The sequence below is a fragment of the Nyctereutes procyonoides genome, unplaced genomic scaffold (genome assembly GCF_905146905.1).
Source record: "Nyctereutes procyonoides isolate TBG_1078 unplaced genomic scaffold, NYPRO_anot_genome, whole genome shotgun sequence".
NCBI lineage: Eukaryota > Metazoa > Chordata > Mammalia > Carnivora > Canidae > Nyctereutes > Nyctereutes procyonoides.
The window spans coordinates 44268302-44290917 of NW_026575140.1; the positions used below are offsets into that span (position 1 = coordinate 44268302).

General features: G+C 40.9%; 1 protein-coding gene across 2 annotated transcripts in view; it reads right to left on the reverse strand.

The window, feature by feature from the left end:
• The window catches only part of JAK1 (Janus kinase 1), a 129896-nt gene that overhangs the window by 84786 nt on the left and 22494 nt on the right, over nt 1–22616 (reverse strand). The gene's annotated exons all lie outside the window — the stretch shown is intronic.

Consider the following 22616-nt stretch of genomic DNA (forward strand, 5'->3'; position numbering starts at 1 on the left):
TTTTTTTTTAAAGTAAAAACTGGTCTCCAGTCATACTGTCAGTGACAAAAATTCCTTAAGTAGCCAAAGGTGTCGTTAGGTTCCTCGTTAGATTGTCTTTAAGGAGAAAAACCAAAACCACTAATACATGTCTGCCCTAGTGGAGAACAGCTAACCAGACCATCCCTATTTAAAAACAAGATTTGTTTCATTGACCTGACAGTTTCATTGGCAGCTACAGCTAACGTCATGGGGGGGGGGGGGGCGCAAAAAAACTAACTCTGTATTCTTACCTTTAATTATACAAGGGCTGGAATCCCCTATCAGTTTATTCAGCCAAGTTTTTAAGAAATCACAATGAGGGAATTTCCAAAGCCCATCAAACATCACTATATAAATACTGATCACCTAGGCTTCTCCGTTTACAAACACATTTTTAAAAAGCAGACTAGTCACAATATAAAAATCTCCCTTACTGTTTGCCACTTCAAACATTTAGTATGATTTAGGTTTTTGGTTAACCATGCTAGTCAAATGCTGTAAGTTGCTAAATTACTAACTGGGCTGGAACTTTCTAACCATACCTAATTTAAATACAATCATAGATAACATGTTGAAAACTTAAGACAAATCACCATACTTGGGCCAAATGAAATCTGCTTTATAATCTGGGTAGAAAATGGTGAGTAAACAAGCTAATCATGACCACCATCTCCACAGCAAAGATATGGAAAAGCCTTAAGGAGAGTTCTGGCATCACTCAAACTGGAGTTTCCATCCTGGCCCTACCACTTAGGAGCTATGAGTTTCTGAACTCAGGTTTCTGCATCTGTAAATAATACCAATTCCCTCTCATCTAACTGTTGTCAAAAACCAAGAACAAAGGAAATCATACATTAGGTGCTAAATAAAAAAAATCCGTTAATTTCTATGACTGTAAATTCAGAATACAAGGCAATGCCATTGCTGGGGTAATAACAGCATGGAAATTCAAGGTAGGAAACAATTACAGCTTTTTTATACTCCACTCTCCTCCCTCCGGGGTCTGCCCTGATGCAACCTCCTCCTCCACTATCTCCATCAACTCTGGCCTAAAAGGACTGACACATAACATAACGTAATCAGCACTTAATTAAACATTTTATTATTTTTCCAGGGTTGCTACTAGGCCAGTCCTGACACCTATTCATTTAAGACCTTCAGGGAAAGAGAACTCTTTCCAGAACTTACAGTCTCATTACCTTTTTCATTATTCTCGCTGATTATAAACTACACTGAGACCACAGAGATTACACAATGCCATTTAATTAGAATTAGAAAGCTTCAAAAGGTCAAAATCACTCTTGAACAGATAACGTTAACTTTGAAATGAGCTTTCTGACTCCTCTCTAAAACCACTTTGGTTCAGCTCACATGGGGCCACTCCCATTTGCTGATTGTGGTCACTAGAACACAAGTTAGAATCCCTCCAGCTAAGATTCTCAGGCCCAGGGTGCTGGGGACGAAACCACTGTAACCACTTCACATCCACTCAGATAGACCCATTTTCTAGAACTGCAAAACCATCAGCTAAAAACAATTCTTTATGCAAATGAATTTGGAATCAAGGCTACACATACTACAACTTAAACTGGAGGTTTAATTCTCCCTAGAGACTTCTCTGCACATTATCAGGCATAATTGATAGGAAACCAGTGCACCATTCTCCTCCACCTTTTTTTAAACACATATTTTGTATTGCTCCCCTTACTACTCTGAAGTAAAAAATCAGAAATATAAACTATTCACATGCAAAACATCAAAATAATCAACATGATGTACAAACTATAAATAAAGGACAACTTAAAGAAATTTATAAGACTCAATTTCAATATGTAATGCCTGTCCTACATACACTAGAAGACATAATGAAGTAGTCTAACACTTGTACCAACAGCAGAATAGCCAGGAGTGCAGTAACTACAAATACAGACAGATACTGGCAAGTTCTTCTTGATGACACAAATAGAAGCACCTCAACATCGGTAACATGATTTATAAAAATGGTGAGCAGCTTTTGGTAAAGTTCTAAGCAAAATAAAATGGTATCTTTCTATAGTACAATATATCAATTTATATAGCAGCTGCATTTCTAGAAAATTCAGGTGATGTCAGAACAATGCAAAAATTACTTAATGTAAAATAAGATTAGGGTCTAGGCTCATAAAATGAGAAGCCGGTTCTTCCCCTAAAGAATGTCTGGAGAGGCTACTGAAAAATTATTCTTTGCACAAGACTGACCCTATGCACATTAAAGGATAATTATAATTCCTGATCATTCCCTCTAAATGCCAAAGGTACCTACCCCACCATCAACCAACAAAATCTCCCAAAAGTCACTGAACCAGCTGTGATGAAGGGTGCTGCTCTCAGCCAAGCGCAAGTCTTGTTGTCTTTGTGTTTTCTGTGTGGACCTTAGAACAATGCTTGGTTCCTAAGCAGGTGCTCAGTCAGTCTGAGGAATTGTGTAGTATTTCTTCTAAAAATTCGTTTGTGGGTAGCAGAAAAGCAGAGTCAATATTTTCAGTCAATAGGAAGATGGCATCTACTGGACTGGAATGTAAAACTGCTGACATTTCACTCATAATCAGAAATGCTTTAAATGATGCTATTGTTTCTGCCCCAAAATGATAGCCTAAGACTAGGACAGCAAACACACATTGGGGCATGATGTCCCACTGAGCCTGGGAATGGCTTTAAAATCCATCTCAACATGGCTCCAACAAGTCCTGCCAACTCTTTAGGTTTTCTAACCTCAGAAATATGGGAGAAGGCAAATAGCAGCCTCAAAAAAAAAGCTTCCTGTGGGTATTTAGAGCCTTCTACACCATTCAATCTAGTAACTTTCACTATCATCTAGGCCCTTGCAATGTGCTTCAGGTACCTAGTACTAAATGCTTATTTGACCCTCATACAATATAAGGTGGTATAAATCTCTACTTCACAGGAAGCTGAATGAGGCCTGTACCAATACAAAGCCCAAAATCAAAAGCTAGAATCAAAGCCCAAAAGCTAGAATCAAAGCCCAAATTCTAGCTCAGCTATCCAGCTCCAAAGCCTGTGCTAGTTATCTCTCTGCAACCACCTATGAGATCTGTCTGGAGGAGTGGGGTAATAAAGCTTCCTACTAGAGTGGTATTTCTCTGTGTGGACCCAGGAGGTGGGCAGGCACCTCTAGGTGGACAGCCAGACAGAATGTCAAAAGCCAAAATAAAAAATTCCCCTCTCTCATGGACTCAGCCAGAGGCCAGTCTAAGATTTGGGAGGAGTCCCAAATTAGATTTTTAAACCAAGCTTTGGACACCAGGACACCACATTCCCTGTTATATAAAGACCCAAAGCTTCAGGATGGCATCAAGCCCTGCTGAGTGCTGGCTCCAACCTTTCAACACTCGGCCAATAGCTAGATCCTCTTCTCTCTTCAGGAGGGCCAGTGCTATTGCCCCATGTTTGACTTTCCAAGCCTCTAAGCAAATGCTAGATCTTTGCTCAGTCCACAGGTAGCTCAGAGGAGATGCCCCTCCTGCCTGCCCTGAATATGTGAATCCTGCCTATCTTTCAAGGTCTACGGCAAGGTTGCCCTCCCTTAAGCCCAAAGTCTGTCCACCTTCTCTAGGTGGAAGGAACTGACCCTACTTCAGACTTCATGGCATTCTTCTGCATCACAGCAGACAGTATACACGTCTCCTCCCTAGAGCTTTAGTTCCTTGTTTCCTCCCAACCCCCTACCAATACAAACACTACCACCACCACCACCACCAGCCAGAAAGTCCACTTAATGAGTGCCTACCACTGTGCCAGTCATTCTACAGACATTATCTCCTTTAATCTACATATTAGCTCCAATTTCATTGATGAGGAAACTGAGACCTGGCATTATTCAGCTTCCACTGTCATTACACCATAGTGGATACCACAGTGTGGAATCAGACTGCATTTGTTTGGATCTCTGCTCTTCCATTTACCAGCTTTGAAATCTTGGGTAAGTTATTTACCTCTGTGCCTCGGTTCCTCGTGTATAAAACAAGGATAATAATACTTCACAGGACTGTTCTCAGCATTTAAAAAGTTAACATGTGGGAAGCAGTCAGCACATGCCTGGCACATAGCATACAGAGGAAGCATTCTCAACTGTCAGTGCTGCCTCCAACCTTGCCTCATACTATGCTCCAAGTTCATACTCTGAAGGCCTCAAATATACCAAACTAGTAGCCACCTTTGTCCAAGCTGCCTTGACCACTCTTTGCACACCAGCTCCTTACCATTCTTTGGGTCTGATGACGTGCTTGTCTCAGAGGGATGCTCCCTGACAACCTAGTTCAAGAAGATCCTGGTCATCTAGGCCCTGCCTCCAGCACCCTCTTCTCCCCTCTCCCACTCTTACCCATCCCCTTACCACACCCTTGTTTATTTCCCTTAGAGCATTTATCAGAACCTAGAATTCTGTCATTTGTAGTAACTTAGTCTGTGTATTTGTTTGGGGTCCGATGCCCTGACTAGAGAGGAAGGAAAGAATCATGTCTTTCTCAGAATTGTATCTTCTTTACCAGCCAGAGCCTGGAATATAATGAACGCTAAATAAATATCTGTTGGTACCTTGCCTGCTTCTACATAGTGGGTGCTCAAGTAGTATCTGTTGTTGAATTAATAACTGCATGAACCATGGAATCCTTAAGTTAATGCTGGATGACCACTGCTGCTATAAGGGCAAGTATCAGCCTGCAAGGTGCCATTTTCTGTATTTGGTCAATTCTGAATTACTGTCACCCAAAACATCTAGTAAGCACCTACACTGAGCAAATCTGTATGTTCTCTGTATATGGCAAAACAATAAAGTCACTGTATTTGGCTAGAAGACAACAGGCAGGATCAGGACTGCAATCCTGTGAAGAGTGCCCAACAGGAGGGAAAGAGTGATGGCTTAAGTCCCACTGCCTTGCTCCCGGTGCAGGGATGTTTTCTATTTCTCAAGAAAGCAACAGATCAGCAGCAGCCCTGGGGAGGGCCAGTTTTAGTTCTTAAGGCTGGGGGTCTGCACCATGGAATTTTAAGGGCCACACAAGACACTATTAAGAACACCCTCCCACCCCCTCAGTGCCTCTGAAACAGTCAGGTGAAAGCACTGTGTTCCATGAGATGCTTGCGAGAATACAAAAACAGAGAGGGGCAGCCAGCCAATCAATTCACTCCCACCTTTTAAGTCAGACAAGTTTATCAGATTAGCTACTATTACTTGTCAGAGCAGAGAGGCCTGAAAGTGGAGTCCTGAGGTTAAGTTTTCCTATGGCAAAAGGTGATGAGAAAGATTCACAGCAAGGACCCCACACTTCACACACTTCACCCTCTTACTTAAAGCTAACTCTCATGGTGTCTAGCATGTGAGTGGGCACATAGGAGTGCATGCATGTGCCTATACACATGCACAACACATGAGGGAGGAGGCCAGTTCAGTCTCCTGGCTTCCTGCCCCCTTGGGAAGTCCTAACCGTTCAGCAGAGAAAAATCACATAGAGAAGCATCTAGAGACCCAAGGATCCCACTTCTCAGCTTTCCCAGTAACTTGCAGAGTGACCTTTGGAAAGTCACGTCCCCTCTTTAGGCTTCAATTTTACCATTTTACAAATGAGTGAGCTGTACTATATTACAGACAAGAATTTTCAAGCTATGTTCTAAGTAACCCAAACGTTCTGAGTGGCATAAAATTATCAGGGGAATATATATTCAAATTTCACTTTTCAGCTATATTTTAACAATTTTTGAAATTATAATAAACCCCCACAAATTTTTATAGCAAATTTTAACTCCCTGAAGATTGTCAATGTGATATTCTGCAGACCTCAGAATAAAGCCTGTCTTATCAATCCTGAGCTTATATTTGAACATCTTATAACTGTTACTAATTCTGAAGGAAGCTAGAACTCTTTTTTCAAGATTTTATTATTTATTTGAGAGAGTGAGTCTGGGGTGGGGGATGAGGGGGAGGCAGGAGAGAGAACCCTAAGCAGACTCTGCACTGAGCACAGAGCCTGACTCGGCGCTCGATCTCACGACTCTTGAGATCATTGCCTGAGCCAAAAACCAAGAATCAGACACTTAACCAACTGAGCCATCCAGGCACCTCAGGAACTCTCTTCTTTACTCAGACCTATACTTGTCTGCTCCCATAAAAGTGCTCAAGCCTTAAGTATACTACTACAGCATACTTGCAGCCTGCTCAACTGAATGCCAGGCAAATCTCAGGCACATCTGCTGGGCTCATACTCACAGAGAAATAGTCAATAATGCAATAACAAATTCATAACAGGCTGCACTGAAATAAAAAGTGTGAGCATACATTATCCTCAGTCTTGCACTATTTAATAAAGGAGCATTTGTTAAATAGCTGTGATTCCACTTTGTGATAAAAGTTCCCCCTACTCTTCTTTCAGGTTTCTGGGTCAATTTAAAGTATCCTGAAGCTGCAAGGTAAGTTATTAATAAACTATCTACAATTACTTATTCATGTGAATCAGGTTTTTCCATACTGCAACCAAAACTAAATTCAGAAGTTAGGTAATAAAACTGGAAGATGATTGGGACTGCCACTCTGAACCCAACTCAAAATTCAGTGCCCATCATCAGATTCCCTGTTCTCTTAACTTTATAATTATTATGATACTGATAAGTTATGATATTCTACGTCTGAATTTATAAAATTAGTCTCTTCAGTACACTGAGGTTCCATGTGGGATTAAATTTGAAATGAGTTCCCTGGCTTCCAAAGAGTCAAAAACCACCATACCAGACACCATCAAAGTCCTCTTCAAGCTCTAATATTCATAGGGCAAGGCAAGTTCTAGGTCTGTATTACCTGGCCGCCCTACTAACCAACACTAAAACCTCCATGAGGAGGGAAGGCCCAAGCAAAATCTTCCCTGATCTGTCAACAGTAAGGTTCTATACACCTGGGGCAGCTGTCCACCCTGCATGCCAGTCATCACATTCCCACCTCCCCCACTCACAGGATGAGGGCCATTCAGCTCACCTTAACCATGTGATCAACACTCAGCTATTTGGCATAAGCCTGACTTCTTGTGCCGAGGGCTCAGGCCAACATTCAGAGGGGCCCTTAACTTCTAACTATGAAAAGAGCACCCCTTTTGTACAGGGCAAACCTCCCTGTCCCCTCATCTCTACCTATCAAAAATCTGTTCTTTGTACTCCTCTGGAGAATGGCAAATTGTTACAAACTATCTGGAAGCAGTCTGATAATGGAATAAGAAGACCTAAAAAATAGGAACCATGTGACTCTCTGAAATATATTCTAAGAAAACATAATTTATGCACACAGAAATTTTACTATAAAGCTATTAATAATCACAGTATTGTTTACAAAAGCAGAAACTTGAAAGCAACCTCAATGTACAAAAAAATGGAGAGATTTTTTAATATGGGATATCCAAACAAGAATATATCTATCTTATCATTAATACCACCCATATTTTAGAGTACTTACTATACACTGGATCCTCTGATAAGGTTCTTTCATATCATTTAATGCTCACACCAACTCTGAGGTAGATATTACTGTACTTTATAAATAAGCAGGTTCATAAAAGAAATAATTTAGCAGAAGGCTACTTATCTAGGAAGTGTCAGGGTCGGGTTTAAAGCGAGCGAGCTCACTCACTCTTGTATCCAACAGAAGCATTTCTTAAGCATCTACTAATGTGCCAGCGTGGTGCTGCTTGCCAGTTTTGTCACTGGAGCTTTTAATTTTTTTTTCTTTTTCTTACTGTGATAAAAACACCTAACCCGAATTTACGCTCATAACAACTTTTAAGGGCACATTATGGTTTTGTTCACCATATGCACATTGTTGTTTTCACCTTGCATGACTGAAACTCCATAAGCACGAGCAACTCCTCATTTCCCTTGATGTTTAAAAACTTTTTATTTTGGATTAATTTTAAATTTACAGAAGGCCTGCAAATATAGTCTAGAGTATCCTATTCAGCTTCTCCTAACATTAATGCTATTATGGTCTTTTTTTTAAAATTGGCAAAATGGAAAAATCATCAGTTCCATCATCAAATAATCCTGACAGCCTGAGGCAGGAAGTAGCTATGGCTAGTGGCTCTGCCTAGCGACTACACACCTCTCCTCCCCCACTGACTTCTGATTCTGTACCACTCTTTCCCCTGCACCACTGGGAAGGGAATGGAGAAAACTACCACCAACCAGAGGTTCTTCCTCAAGCCAGGAAGAAGTCTTAAGCCCCTGCTGATGGAACCTAAAGCCACAGGAGAAGTTTTATTTTTTCCATGAGTACAAAATCTCAGGGAAATCTCAAATAAGAAAGAATAATGGGGCACCCAGTTGGCTAAGTTTGTTAAGTGGCTAACTCTTGATTTCAGCTCAGGTCATGATCTCAGGGTCATGGGATCAAGCCCTGCATCAGGCTCCATGCTCAGCTGGAAGTCCGCTTGAGATTCTTTTTCTTCCTCTCCCTCTGCCCCTCCTCCCACTCACCCTCTCTCTCTACATAAATCTCTAAAAAACAAAAGAAAGAAAAAATAAGGAAAATAAAGAAGTAAACACTACATCAGTGTTAGCTATATGTATCAGGCATCATACCAAGCCTTTTACCTATACTTACTCATTTAATCATGAACCATACCATAAGGTGGGTACCACTATTATCCCCACTTTACAGCTGAGTAAACCCAAGTGTAAAGCAGTTCAGTTTTACTGAAAGTTCTGCAGCTAGTAAAACACTTCCCTTGCCTGGGAAGAGGGAGAACATAAGGCTCCCACCACTCTGCTTTGAACTTGTAAATTCCTAGATTCCTGGACTTGTGAAGCTATTTTTAATAACCGTGGCCACTATCCAAACATTAGAACTGACCAATCTCCAGCTCAGCAAAACTGTTTGCGAGTGCAGCATTTTTCAGGGCCTGAGTAATCTTCACATATGAGTGACCACTCTCTATACACGATCCCAGGGGAAATGAGGAAACTTCAGAGGGACTTGCACAACACTGCCTAAAAGAAGATTCCAAAAGGCTCTTCACATGTTGTCTTCACAGTGTCCCAGCATGATACTTACCTCCCGCCTCCCTCCTCCCTTCGTGATCTGTGCAGGTAACGTGCTGAGCGATGCTCACTCGTCAACAGGAATTCCAGGACACACTGGACAGACTTTGTTCTTGCACTGCCCTATCACAGTGATGGCCTCCACAAAACTGTGTGGCCAGAATTCACTCCAAAGGAGCCTCATGTCTCTGACCACACAGCAAGATGGAAAGTATAAAAAAGAGAGGAGTATATTTCTAGCACAAAAATCAATCTGTTTGCTTCATCAAATATGCTGCTTTGAACAAAATTTTTGCTTTCAAAGAATTCTTAGTTTGCCTTAGACTCACTTTGTTTCATTCTTTGAATGACATGACTAACTTTGAATCATTCAAGCCAGCTCTGGCCTTTAGGATTTTCAGGCACTAAGAGTATACAATTACTGTATAAATATGGAAGACTCGAGTAATGCAAGTACACTAAATGAGATATAGGGCAAAGGACCTATTCAGATCTACCTCTGGAACCAGGAAGTTGGCACAGAGTGATGCAGACACTAGTAGGAGTCCTACACAGAAAGAAAGATAAATGCTGGCCCAAACCCAGGAAGGACAGAGGTATCTCAGGCAGCCAGAAAACACATGGAGAAATGGAAAGGACCCAAAGCGGCCTGGGTTCTAGTCGCCAACTGAGATCAGTGAGGAAGAGCTTCAGTGAGATCCCAAGAGGCAACACTCAAATAGTCTCCAGTCTGGTCCTGAGAAACCTGCTCAATAAATGATATAAAGGCACAGCATATGAAGCTGTTTCTGAGAAAGGGAACGTGATGGGAAAGGGTGGCCACAACCAAGGTTCAGGTAGTGAAAAGCTGGGTCCTTTTCTCACCAGCAGTACCTGGCATCACTGTGAACAGAAGTTACAATGACTCATCATGATGAATCCATAGAAAAATGAGGAAAAACACATGAAAGGGAAAGGCTGGCATTCCAGTAACAAAACAAGATGGGTAGGGACCTCAGGTCATGGACCTCTATGACTGCTCCCTTAACTGACTGTTCTCAAGGCTCTGTCCTCCTCAGATTTTTCTGAAAGTTCTCTCACCTATTGGACCTGAAGAATTCTCATTCTCTAAAATTCAGCTCAAATGACTCATCCTGTGTAGTCTTCCTGACTTTCCCAGACAAATGTAGCCAATCTCTTCTCTGTGTTCCCATAGTACTTTGCTAAACACAGGAATTACAACCTTAGCTTGCTTTGCTTTATAAATAGCACCCACCAGACCACACCAAGGTCTGAGACTATGCATTATTCAGTGTTATTTCTCATAGTCAAGGCTTCTAACAGAGTAGGTACTAAATGGATGAATAAATGTCTACCAGCAGGACCATCCAGAGTTCCCAAGGCCATAGCATTCTGCAAGAAGATTCATGTTCAACTTATGAAACCAGCTTACTTACAGACCAATCCAATCCTAGCCATGAGGACATGCACACTCCCCTCCCTACTTTCTCTAACACAGGAATGAGGGAGCTCTTCCCTTGACTGTCCCCTAGAAATGGTAATGCAGATGCAGCTGACATCTCTGGGGATGACATCACCAAACAAATCTAACTGGTTTTTAACCACACAGACACTAACCAAAGTAAAGCACCAGACTTCGAAGGTGTTGAAAAATACTTCAAAATAGTTTTCTGACCTCTTCCGTCCTCTGCCCGTGAGAGGATACGACCAGAAAAACTGAGCATATTTCACTTTAAGCCAAGTCTCCAACAACCTATCCTTTCCTCCTACTCAGCATGGAGAGTCACCTGGGTCTCTGGCAGTCACTTGCTGTTTGTCCAGCCTTTCCTGATGACACAGAATGCCTGAGACACTGCTGACAGAATTACCTACAACAATCATGGGTCATCTCTGATGCTAAGAGAGGAGAGGGAAAGTCCCTGGAACGGGACTGCAATTTTGTCCAATGGATGTCAGAGACATAACTGATGTACAAATAAATCAGGCAAGGCTGCAGTGTGACCTGACAGGATCCAGGAGGACTGTCTTAGAACAGATCTGTATATGTCTCAATACCTAGGACGCTGCTCCAGAAACAAATGATCCAAGGACACACCCTTCCTTTTCCTGCTTCACAAAGCTTCCAGGGAACCTAGTCTGGAACCCGGCCTCACTCACCAATATCAATATGGGACTCGGCAAGTGAGAGGCCAATAAGCAATTTCTAAAGAAAACTCCCTCATCACTGCAGCACTTCCTTTCCTTCCATGCTCAAGATCACCCAGATTAAGCAACACAGATGAGAGGCAGAGGTTTATTAGAGAACCACAGGATTTCATGGCTAGAATGGACGAATAAACACTTACCCTCCTCTTCTAAGGCAATAACCATCTATACTTTCATTATTAGGGCCAACATGTCTCTCTTCTTACCCTCAATTCTACAAGCCCAAAGACTGCAAGAGAATCCTTGTTAAGGCTCCAAAATTCTTATATTATAGAAAAATTCATTCATTTTTATGGGAAAATTAAGTTCTTTTTCCCATGAAATCAAAAAGAAACACCTACATCAATGCCCATTAGCTGCCAGACACCCAGGACTTTCATAAGCACGACTAGAGAGGTGGAGCCAAAATGCTGAGAAGAAGTGCAGCCCCATAATTAGACTGCTTGGGTGTGAACCCAACTCCACCACTTACTACCTGTGACCTTAAAAGGGGAGAAAATACTAGGACCTAACTTATGATTGTTAAGAAAATTAAGTTAATCTACTTAAAATGGTGTATGCTAAATTTCCTCCATAAAGAAAGAGGCAGAGCCAATGTCTCCTTGAATATATGCTATTCCACGTTCATAAGAATTTTCAACATGACAGGAGAAACCATTAGGCTGAATCATATTGAACTCCCAACATTTTACCATTTTTAACCCACAGAAATGACAATTTCATATGGTTAAATCAAATAGGTATGAAAGAAGATCACAAAGCAAATGATTTCAAATGATTGTTTTAAAAAAAAAAAAAAGGATCAAATATCTGTGTGGGGCTGATCCTCCCACCCCCAGTTTGGTCTGCGGGACCTTGTGAAGGTTGAGCAACCTTGGCTATCTGCAGAGCTGGCTGGCTGCCAAGCTGGCTTCCAGCTACCACCACCACCTGTTACTTTGACAATTGTAGCTTCTGGGCTTACTAGGACCATTTACAAAACCAGAGGCACCTATAGGAAGCTCAGAGGCTCAAAATGCCCAATCTGTAGTGATTAGAGAAATTTACAGCATCCTTCCCCTTCCAATGGTGCTTCTGGCTTCCGGGGAAACCACTTCATGTTTAGGACATAGTCACAGTCTTAACCAGTGCCACCCAGACTTCAGCCATTATTCCAGCTGTACCTGGAGTCATTCAGAAAACTAGTTCAAAAGAAGTTTCAAAGACCCAACATCGAGCATCTTTTATCTTAGATGGTTTCTCCGTAAGTTTAAAATCTTCAAAAACTAGAGAAAAGCATATCACTTGTGCTAAAGTTCAATTAAACAGACCTTCTCTGTAACTATCTTTGCAACTTCCTGCCAATCTGTAATTGTTTCAAAATTTTTAAAAATGTTTTAAGTTCAATTACACAAAGACACAAGAAATGAGCCTTTAATAAAAGACAACTTTAATGAAAAATTTTAGATGCACTGTATGATTTTGCCATTTTTTCCATTAATGACAGAAAGACTTTTCAACTACTGGCTCAGAAATAATGGAATAGCAACAGAATCTTTCTCTGGCCTATAAACTAAGCCTAATTAGGAAAAAAAAAATCCAGAAGCACTTGTACTTGTCTGAATCCTTCATTCAGCCATACGCGAAGACACACAGATGATCTGATTAGTTTGTGCATCATGACCGTGTTTCAGCTGATTCTATTGCTTCCCTTCCCTCAACATCAAAACCATTTATAAAGCCCAAAACAGTTATTAGCTCTAAATGAAACTAGCAAGTAAACTCTTTTATCAATACCAGATCACATAATTCCATGTTTCCCAGCTAAAATTAAAAGTTTACTGCAAAAGAAACTGAAAAATGCATGTTTCCTCATGGAGTCCCTCATCTGAATATTTTATGTAAGATGAGGGCAGAAGCAGATGATAGAATCACCCAGTATCGGCAGATGCTGCCTGGTGCCCCTGAATAAAATTGTGGTCATTTGCCCTCCCCTGGCATTCTCATTTAATGTCATAATTCACTTAATGTTTAATAATTAAAGAAATTACTTGAACAAAACTGAAGATCCATCTGTTAGCTTGTATTTGTTTAGAGCACTGCTATCTGAAAGCAGATAACATATTTTCTCCTAAAGACAATTCTGCCATGGCACTCTGTCTTGGCTGCCACCAGCCCTCTTTTCTAGGATCAGGCTGATGCCAAATGATTCTGTAAGCAGTGGATCTTTGCACGAATGTTTACATATGAGCACAACACACCCTCTAAAAGTGACTATGCACTCAAGAATAGCAGATGGCAGCCTACAGCTCATTATACAGAACAAAGGAAAAAGTATAGACATCTGCCACACCCCAACTTCAATACATCCACCCAAAGTTCACAAGAGCTTCAGTTTGGAACTAACATATAGCATGATTTCGTGGTAAAAAGCATGAACTCTGAAGTCATACATGAATTACTCATTTATAGGGATCCCTGGGTGGCGCAGCGGTTTGGCGCCTGCCTTTGGCCCAGGGCGCGATCCTGGAGACCCGGGGTCGAATCCCACATCGGGCTCCCGGTGCATGGAGCCTGCTTCTCCCTCTTCCTGTGTCTCTGCCCCTCCCCCCCCCTCTCTCTCTGTGACTATCATAAATAAATAAATAAAAATTTAAAAAAAAAAGAATTACTCATTTATAAAGTGAATAAGATACTTAATTTCTACAAATCTTGGTTTCCTTACCTTTAAATGTGAAGATCATCCAGTGCATAAAGGTTGGGCACACAGTAATGTGTAATTTATAAGGTCAAGGTCATAAACATAATCCCCATACAAGGCTTTAAAAAAAAAAAAACCACATGGTTTCAATCTGCACTTTGAAACTCAGATGTATTATAGCACTAGTGTATGTGTGCCACACAGTCAATAAAAAGGGGAAAGGAAATAGACTATGGGTCTCCCCACTGGGTGACTCAATACTATTCATTTGTAAATAAAGACCAGTGTGCAAAATGTACTCTTATATTTGCTAAGCTTCATTGTTTTGGAACACACATAAAATATGAGTTCACCAAAGGAAATGCTGCAGAAACTTCACAAAAATATTCATGAAGATTACATGTTGCCAGGTCTTTTCACCTAGAGTTGTGCATGAAATAAGAGTGACTAGATGCTAACAAGCCTGTAAATCCTATATAAGGCTCTATATACCCAAGCACACTGATCATTTCAAGTTAAACTATAATAAGCACAAGAATTCTAGTCCAAAACTGATTAGTCTGAAACAAATATATATAGTGTGTGTGTGTGTGTGTGTGTGTGAGAGAGAGAGAGAGAGAGGGAGAGAGCGCGCACATGCGCCAGAAAGAGTGTGTGTATTGTGTATATACATAACTCAATAGACCATGAAGGGCATCCCTGTCATAATAACAAGAGCTATCATTTACAGAAGATCCACTATATCCAAAGTTTTTCAATCTCAGTATCTTAAAAGCTAAGGAAAGTCAGGTTAGGAGGGGTTTGCCATTCCAAGGCAACAGAGCCAACAAGTGGTAAAACATAAATTTAAACCCAAGTATTTTTACTCCAAACCATGCTAGGCCCCTGTAACCACAGGGCTCAGTATAACAATGTGTGTTCATAACTGAACCAGATTAACAGAGAAAAATAAATTGTATTCCATTATGTCAGTGCAAAGACATAGGAAAGCTATTTTTTTAACTTTTTCACATATTCCCCCTCCCCCCCCCCCCCCCCCCCACTTACCTAAAAAAAAAAAACACACAACACAAACCAAAAACTTTCTTCCAGTGGATCGTCTTTCCTCCTTTATCGTATATTAGTTGAGCATAAAGTTCAGGGTCCACTTCTGGGTTCTCTGTTCTGTTCCATTGATCTATATGTCTGTTTTTGTGCCAGTACCACACTGTCTTGATGAACACAGCTTTGTAGTACAACCTGAAATCTGGCATTGTGATGCCCCCAGATATGGTTTTCTTTTTTTAAAATTCCCCTGGCTGTTTGGGGTCTTTTCTGATTCCACACAAATCTTAAAATAATTTGTTCTAAGTCTCTGAAGAAAGTCCATGGTATTTTGATAGGGATTGCATTATACGTGTAAATTGCCCTGGGTAACATTGACATTTTCACAATATTAATTCTGCCAATCCATGAGCATGGAATATTTTTCCATCTCTTTGTGTCTTCCTCAATTTCTTTCAGAAGTGTTCTGTAGTTTTTAGGGTATATTTTGAGAACCATTTGAATGGTAAATGGTTCTCCAACCTTTTATTTTCAGGTTGTAGGTGTCCTTCTGTCTAAAATGAGTCTCTTGTAGACAGCAAATAGATGGGTCCTGCTTTTTTATCCAGTCTGAAACCCTGCGCCTTTTGATGGGGTCATTAAGCCCATTCACGTTCAGAGTTACTATTGACAGATATGAGTTTAGTGTCATCATGATATCTATTTAGTCCTTGTTTTTGTGGATTGTTCCACTGAACTTCTTCTTAAAGGGGAGTTTTAAGAGTCCCCCTTAAAATTTCTTGCAGAGCTGGTTTGGAGGTCACATATTCTTTCAGTTCCTGCCTGTCTTGGAAGCTCTTTATCTCTCCTTCCATTTTGAATGAGAGCCTTGCTGGATAAAGTATTCTTGGTTGCATGTTCTTCTCATTTAGGACCCTGAATATATCCTGCCAGCCCTTTCTGGCCTGCCACGTCTCTGTGGAGAGGTCTGCTGTTACCCTAATATTCCTCCCCATGAAAGTCAGGGACTTCTTGTCTCTTGCTGCTTTAAGGATCTTCTCTTTATCTTTGGAATTTGCAAGCTTCACTATTAGATGTCGAGGTGTTGAACGGTTTTTATTGATTTTAGGGGGGGATCTCTCTATTTCCTGGATCTGAATGCCTGTTTCCCTTCCCAGATTGGGAAAGTTTTCAGCTAGGATTTGTTCAAATACATATTCTGGCCCTCTGGCCCTTTCGGCGCCCTCGGGAACCCCAATTAAACGTAGGTTTTTCTTCCTTAGAGTGTCATTTATTTGCCTTAATCTGTCTTCATGGTCCTTAATTGATTGTCTCTTTTTTCCTCAGTTTCCCTCTTTGCCATTAACTTGTCTTCTATGTCACTCACTCGTTCTTCCACCTCGTTAACCCTCGTCGTTAGGACTTCTAGTTTGGATTGCATCTCATTCAATTGATTTTTAATTTCTGCCTGATTGGATCTAAATTCTGCAGTCATGAAGTCTCGTGAGTCCTTAATGCTTTTTTCTAGAGCCACCAGTAGCTGTAGAATAGTGCTTCTGAATTGGCTTTCTGACATTGAAGTGTAATCCAGATTTTGTAACTCTGTGGGAGAGAGGGCTGTTTCTGATTCTTTCTTTTGAGGTGAGGTTTTCCTTCTAGTCATTTTGCTCAGTGCAGAGTGGCCAAAAACAAGTTGTATTGGAACACGGGGGAGTATCACTGGTCCGTCCAGCTGGTCTTCTGGGGGAGGGGCCTGTTGCGCTGATTTTCAGGTGTTAGCACTTGGGGGAGCTGCTCTGCCCCTGCCTGCTGCAGGGCTCAGCGGGGGTTGTTTACCCCGTGGGGCCCAGGAGGAACAGCAGCAGTTGCTATGGCAACTCTGGAAGCCTGGATTCAGCCTCCGCAGGAACGGGGCTCGGGCTCTCGGTTCTCCGTCCGCAGGGCCTGGAGGCTCCGGGGCGGGGCCGCTGATCTGCTCAGCTCGGGGCAGGAGCGTCCTCGCTGTCCTGGGCCCTCCCGGCCTCTGCCTGCCCCGGGGGAGGCCGGATCCTGGGCTGTGTCCCGGCGCCCTGTGCTCCGGGGCCTGCGCTGGTGGATTCGCGCTCCCGCCCCGCAGCCCCCTCCGCGGAGCCGCCGCCCGAGCCCCTCCGAGCTGCTCCGGGTCCCGCCGTGCGCGCTGCAGCCCTTAGGGAGCTCGGCGCACTCTCCCGGGCGCAGGTGTCTGTTAGTGTCCCCGGGAGCCCGAGGGCATCCCCGCCCTCCTGGGTCCTGCTCCAACTCCCTGCGAGCCCCTTTCCGCCCGGGAAGGTTGGTGCAGCTCCTGCTCCTCCGGGACGGGGCTCTCCTGTCCTGGGGACACTCGCCCCGGCCTCAGCCCGGCTCCTCCGGGGCCCCTCCCCCTCGGAGGCCTTTTGTTTCTTTATTTCTTTTTCCCCGTCTTCCTACCTTGATAGAAGCGCGAACTCTTCTCACTGTAGCATTCCAGCTGGTCTCTCTTTACATCTCAGGCTGAATTCGTAGATTTTCAGGATGGTTTGAAGGTTATCTAGGTAACTTGGTGGGGACAGGTGATTTGGGGACCCTGCTCTTCCGCCATCTTGCCCCTCCCCCCAAAGTAAAGTTTTTAAAATATGGTAATCATAAGAATACACTCTCAACCACCTAGAAAACTTAACTATCCCAAAATGATTCACCCCTCTGGGTTTGAAGAGTCAAGAATTTAACTTGCATCCACACTGCAAGTAATTTGCACTATAATCTATATCCACATCCAGAAAAAAAAATTCACTCCTGAACTCTATGGAAACATTTTTCATTATGTTAATACTTAAAATGCAACATTACTGGACTGCAATTATACTACTGGAAATTTCTTCATTTGGGACTTTGAAGCTTACCTGCTTATTATCTTGATAACAATCAGGAATGAAAGGTAAAATGAAAACCATTTGTCTTGTATTTTCAGGACAAAAAAATTAAGTGAAGTCAGCAGTTATTTCAAATTTCTCATAGTTAGAATGCAAAAAACTGGCCCCCTTTCAGAGTCCTCTACTCCTCCTATCAGAGAAATTGTAGCTGCAAAGAGGACCTCAGAGCTGAACATTACATTTAAACACCTACAAAGGAGCTTCATTTTACAGATGAAGAAACCAAAGCTCAGCAGTATGAAATAACTATGGTCTGAAAGTCAGCTACTATCAGATCCCAACACAAGTCCAGGTGCCTGACTGGGTAGGTCTAGTGGCAATGTCTGAATCTAAAGACCAACTGAAGAGCCTGAGGTCAGCTATATTCCATCAGTGCCCCCCAGGATTTGGTTTAATTCTCAGGCAAAACAGGGGAGATGGTGAAGTGTGATATACAGGCCAGAGGAACCTCTATTGACTAAAGTCCAGTCAGCCTGCCTCAACTGCATCAGCCTGGTACCTGTTACTAGTAATGAAAACAATTCAGAATTAGAGAAAATCCAGAAAGAGAAAAACTACTCCTGGATGAACATAATAATCATAGGCGAAGATAAACTATCACATTAGAAGAAAAGAATTAAGATGTTTTATGAGGAACATTTGGATAAGGAAATTTGATGTAGATGGGACTTAGATTGGGACTGGAGATTTTGACATCAGAGATAAAGAGGATGGTGGATCCAGATTTTCATGGAGAAAGAAGTAACACTAATACTTTCTGCAGGAATTTATCACTGCTCTACACTGGATGAAAAGAATTATGTTATTTTCTTCTGGCTCTTTGCTGGAGAACCAGTATGGACTATTTTGATGCTCAAAGAGAAAACATGAAATTTTTGGTCTGGACAGCATAGTGGTGCTCTCTAGAAACTAATGTGTTATTTGTAAAGGCCCTAAACATAACTGATCAAAAAATTAAACATTACTCTTTGCTTTTTTATAGTACAAGCAAAGATAGGTTATCTTTCTTTTGCAAGACTTATTTCACCAGAATATTTTTAAGTCAAAGAAACAATAAAATTGATTTTTATGTGAAAGCAACTGCAAAAAGTGCACAAATCATATTTGTTTTCTTTAAAGCAAGAATAGTGGTTCAGTAGCCCTGGATTAGTATATACATTCAACTTTAAACTAAATGGAAGTTTAATCTCCCAAAATGTAACTATTTAGCGTGCTCTACCTGGGCATGATTCTTAGACTTTATGCCAGATATCAAAAAATGCCATACCTGTCTTAGAAGAGGTGACAGTAAATAACATAATTCACCAAATATGGTATTTTTCCTCCCTAAATATCTGTTGCGATATGCTGCACAATGGCAGAAGAACCTCTCTTATTGTGGGGTATATTTTCAGTTGCTTACACAACTTTCTTGTTCAAAATAAAGTAAATGTCTCAATTTTTTAAAAAGAAAAAGACCAAATGAAGAGTATCATCATGTGAAAAGTTAAATGCAGCATTACATTCACCTTCTATTTTTAACCTACTCAGGAAATTAAATACTGAATTTAATTCCTGTAAAGATTTTTTAAATAGTTGTAACATGCTTACTTTTAGTTTAGTGATTGGCTTCTATTTGGCTAATAGGAAATTACTCTAAAGCCAGATAAGCTATTGTTGTGGGGTTGTTTTTTTTTTTCCTAATTCCTCCAAAACTCAAAATGTAACCTTTTATTATATTGTGTTACTAGTTTTAACTATAGTTATTGTTCTCAGAAATGCCTAGCCCTTCCTAATAATTAGTAGCATCATAAACACTCTTTATATAGTTTATTATTGATATCCATTATCTTGTCAGATCCTCATTAACAACTCTGGTCAGATGTGATTTCACAAAAGAAATCCAGTTAGAGTTTAAGCCACCTCCTCAATATCATCCTAATACCAACCGCCTGCAAACAGCCCAGTGCTCTAATGCCCTTTGTAGAGAGCTCTAGCATAACTTAAAAAAATTTAACACATGGATTTCAAATCCGAGGGAAGAAAGATAATTTTATGTGTGCATGTGGTGGGGCAACTGGATAGCCCAGTCAGCAGAAAATATTAAGTCAGCATTTATCTAATTCACTAAAATAAATGCCCCATCATTTTTTAAAAACTCAGATACACCAATTACTTAGTCTAAGTGAGATAAATATTTATCCAATCAGAGAAGTCAAAAGGTCTCTCCAACACGACATCAAAAGTAGAAATGTCTGATAGAGGAGCACCTGGGCGACTTAGTCAGTTGAATGTCCAAGTCTTGATTTCAACTTAGGTCATGATCTCAGGGCATTGGGATCAGCGTGGAGTCTGCTCATCCCTCTCCCTCTGTTCCTCCCCTGCTTACACTCACTCTCTCTCTCTCTCAAATAAATAAAATCTTAAAAAAAAAAAAAAAAGAATTGTTTGCTAGATTTGAGTCCATGAAAATCTATAACTTCCCTATCAAAAGACACTAAATATTCAGGCAAACAAGGTGAAAAAAACATTTGTACCATCTCTGACAAAAAGTTACTGTCCTATATATTTATGGTTTCTTTAAATATCAAAAAGAAACATACACATCAATAATAAAATGGACAAAAGGCATGACAAGGCAATCTAAAAAAATATGACTCTCAAGTATGAAAACAAAATTTTTAAGTCTAGACAGTAAAATGTAGATTACCATTTTTTACTAGCAGATTGGCAAATTTTAAAACATTATAATACCCACAAATTGATTAGATGTGATGAAACAAGCATTCTCATTTAGAAATATAAACAGCATGTCAGCTTTGGAAAGCAACTGCATCTGTACTTTGACCCAGCAGTTCTACTTCTAGGAATTTCTTCTAAACAAATAACAATGATATATAAGATTTAGCTACAACAATCTTCATCATAAGGCTGTTTAAAATGACTAACAAGGGCAGCCCGGGTGGCTCAGCAGTTTAGCACCGGCTTTAGCCCAGGGTGTGGTCCTGGAGATCTGGGATCGAGTCCCACATCAGGCTCCCTGCATGGAATGGAGCCTGCCTCTCCCTCTGCCTGTGTCTGTGTGTGTTGTGTGTGTCTCTCTCTTTCTGTCTCTCATGAAAAAATAAATTAAATCTAAAAAAAAAAAAAAAATGACTAACAAGGGGCACCTGGGTGGCTCAGGTCATGATCCCAGAGTTCTGGGATCAAGCCCCCAAGTCAGGCCCTCTGCTCAGAGGGAAGTCTGTCTCTCCTTCTTCCTCTCCCCGCTGCCACCACCCCCTTTCCCCAGGCCCCATTCTTGCTCAAGTACACACACACACTCTCATAAGTAAAAATCTAAAAAACAAATAAAGTAAAATAACAAAACAATCGCAAATGTTCATCCAGGAACACAGAATCATGGTGAAGCCATCCAACAGAATTCTATTCAAAACACACACACACATATACATACATGTACATATGCGTATGATTACTGGAAGATGGAATGATATTCACAATGCACTAATGAAGGAAAGGTTATAAAATATCATGCAGTATACAATGACCATTTATGATGAGAATACACACATAAGATTGAGAAGATATTAAAATATTAACAATGGTTATGAGATTCCAAGCATTTTTAAATTTTCTTCGTAATTCTAAATATTCAAAAAACAGAAACAACTTTTACAAAAAGCAATGAACATAACTCCTTAAAAAAATAAAGAGCTTCCAAAGAAGGGAGACAGTAGCCAGTAGTATTTTATGTGCAGAACAAATGGCTGTCTCCCCAGACGCACCTGGTGCCTCAGGCACATAATACACCCAATCATTCCACCCTCACATCCCAAGACAGGGACAAGAACAGATAGAGATAGGCACAATACCTGGTCTCACACCCCACTGTAACTCGTGTCCCAGGATCTGGCTTGGAAAACACTGGATTTTTAACAGCCCAGGGCCACTTAGGAAAAATAGGAAGGGATCTCCTTCAGGTGTAGGATACCCTCCACATTAACAAGATGGCAACTCAAAAAAAGATATGGAGGGAGGGGTATGAACTATCTGCAATGCAAACATAAAAATAAAAATAAATGCATACCAATGTAAGCAGAATAGTACAAACCCCATGGAGAGCAATTTACCAGATTAATAAAAATTATAAATGCACTTATCTTTTAATCCAATAATACCATCTGGGAATTTGCCCAATCTTGTACATATGAGGAAGAACAGTTGGCAATAGCAAAAATGTGGGGAACAAAAAATGTCCATGAATATGGGGATTGGTTAAGTAAACATGGCACATTCACAGTGGAAGACTCTGGAGCTCTAATACATACACACATACATACACACACACACACTTGCATGCATGCATATGAACGAGGAAATATTCTATGCCCTAATAATAAGGAAAGTGAGAAGGATATGCTGTAAAATGAAAAAAAAGCAAAGTACAGAACAGTAGAGAGTATGCTCTTCTTTGCACAAAAATAGAGAAGAAAAACATATACTTGTATTAATTATATCTGAACACAAGAAATTAATAAAAGGAGGATACTTAAGTAGGCAGGGAAGGAAGCTGACAGGGACAAAGACGAGACAGGAGCAAGTCCTTCTCAATTTGCACCTTGTTATATTGGTTGGCTTTGTGAACCATGTAAATATAGCGCCCATGCCAAACAAAATATCAACACTACCACCAATATCAATAACAA